A 2500-nucleotide genomic window follows, 5' to 3' on the forward strand; every position below is an offset into this window, starting at 1 on the left:
AATTTGTTATATAGTCTGCGAAACATCCATTTGACTAGGCTTCATCTTTTTGTCAGACGTCATGCGTCATTAGCATCCGAGAGGTACAAAAGAGTTCTGAAGTCAAGGGCGGTAACTATTCTTAATAAAGTAGCAGCGCGGCAAAACATGACAACACCCCATGATGGGAGCTACTCAAGTTGTTATTTATAATAAACCAAAAACTGAAAATTCATTTTAGAATGAAAAAAATATGTTGATGAATTTATCAAGTTTTAAAATGAAAAAAATATGTTGATGAATCTATCAAGTTTTAAAATGAAAAAAAAATAGGGGCCTATGTTGATAAATTTATCAAGTTCAGGTCCGTAGTAACGGTTTCAAAGTGTGTATGTGAGGACCCCCCCCCCCCCTCCCCACCCCTAAAAAAATCTGATGGGCAAAAACGAGGAAAAAACTAGTGTCCGAAAACGGGGTGACAACATTCCCAAAATTATCTATCAGGCTAAGAAACAAAACAATTGACTGTCTAAATCCTGGAATTTGCGAGTGCTACTTGTAGACCTAACAGCAACTTAAAGTTGGTCAAAGGGAAGGGGGATGTACATGTATGTTATCAAATTTAAATTTCATGACCAACTGAACTGTAATGATAACAATGTCATATTTGGACTAAAATTTTGCAAAATTTTATTTAAGTTATAAATTTATATCAATTTAAATACATTGTTCTACAGAGAGTATGTTTTAACTAGTTTAAATATAAATTATAATAAGTGTTTTATATTTGTAGAGGTCTTTCATACTTTGATGTTTTGAAATATTCTGTTTTATACACATACATCTATAAAGAAATAAACATTTTGAAATATATTTTGTTTGATTGCAGTTGCCCCCCCCCCCCCAGCGATATGCAAAATCCAAGCTTTTTTCAGCCATTTTCTATATTTTTTTTAAGTTTTAAGTGTTAGAATACTAAAAATGTTTCATTTTCTAGTTTTGATTTTGTTTTTATCAATCAGTGGCTTTTATTAAATGGATCTTATTTATGTTGAGTAAACTTTAAAAAAAAAAAAATAACTTGATGTATCTAACAAATAACTGAAAACTAAAAATAAAAAAAATCTACCTACCTATGCCTGGCCACTCCAAAAAATAATTAAGGTCGGCAACAGCAAACAAGGGCTTTGTTAAGCTTGACCTAATATACTAATATACTGAGTTTGCCTAAAGGCATGAAATTCAAAATGAAAACGAGTGCGCGGATCTAGTTGCTGTTTTGAGCCCTTTCTCCGCTTGGGGATGGATTTTTTTAAGCGAACCATTAATCAACTTAAACAATTTAACCCCCCCCCCCCCCCCGGCTTGGAAATTCAAAACTTGTAAGTTGCGAGGAGTAGACCCACCATCAACCAAAACCCACCTTTTCCAAAATTTCTAGAATCGTGTATGAAATTGGATGAATGAATGTCATTGATGAAATCTTTTGTCGGTGATGCCCGGTTTTTTAAGGGGGCCGACTATAGTTTTATTGTGTGAAAACTACAATAGCAAAACTCTTCATTTTTATACCATATAAAACTTACATTAACTTCAGTGTACATGCAAAATTTGGGGGAAATCTACCGTACAGGTATTTTTGAGGGACCGTCTCAAGATGCAGGTACATTTACTATAGGATTATATAGGAAAATACCAATTTTTAGCACTTTAATGCAAATTATACAAATACTACAATAGACATTTTATTCAAACTATAATATTTGATGAGTAATACTATATTATACAATATATGTAAGAAACTCAAAATTCTACCGTCTTTATACCAGAGGGGACATCTCAAAATGCAAAAAATTAGCAAATTTTACTATTTTTATAGAGTATTACAAAATATGACGTACACAATGGATTCACATAAAAATATGATAAAAATATTGGAGATTTTCTCATATTTCTATGTTTTAAATTTCAAGAGCGTATGTATATTACTTTTTCTTTAATAATATTTTTATTACCCCTTTCTTTAAGAGCTACAGATTATCATAACGTCAAAAACACATTGCAACGACGTCAACCTACCTATCAATTGCAAAATCGGTTAAAAAATCAGTTATATCAAATTGTAATTACATTTTTTTACCTATAATTTCTTAATTTTGTTTTATTTTAATAATTAAGCGAAAAAAGTTCCATTAAAACAGTAAATACGCTTCATTTTACTATGATGCGCGAAATATTGCGCAATGGAAACTATAGTCGGCCCCCTTAAATAAAATTCGTTATTGACATAGATGATCGAAGTACAATATTACGAACAATTCCTATATATAGCTACAGTGTATTATTCGCAAACTAATGGATTAAACAGGGGCATCAGCAGTCTCTCCTCGAAAGGAGGGTGTCTTGCCTATATTTGGTGCTATAGAGACTTTAAAACCCTATCTTGTTCATGATATAGACTACATAAAGGCGCTACGAAGAGCTCCGCCTAACGCAATGCGATTGCTGGACGATTGTTGGA

Source organism: Saccostrea cucullata, unplaced genomic scaffold, assembly GCF_032062105.1.
Source record: "Saccostrea cucullata isolate Sc308-1 unplaced genomic scaffold, CSIRO_AGI_Scuc_v1 ctg4570, whole genome shotgun sequence".
NCBI classification, from domain to species: Eukaryota; Metazoa; Mollusca; class Bivalvia; order Ostreida; family Ostreidae; genus Saccostrea; species Saccostrea cuccullata.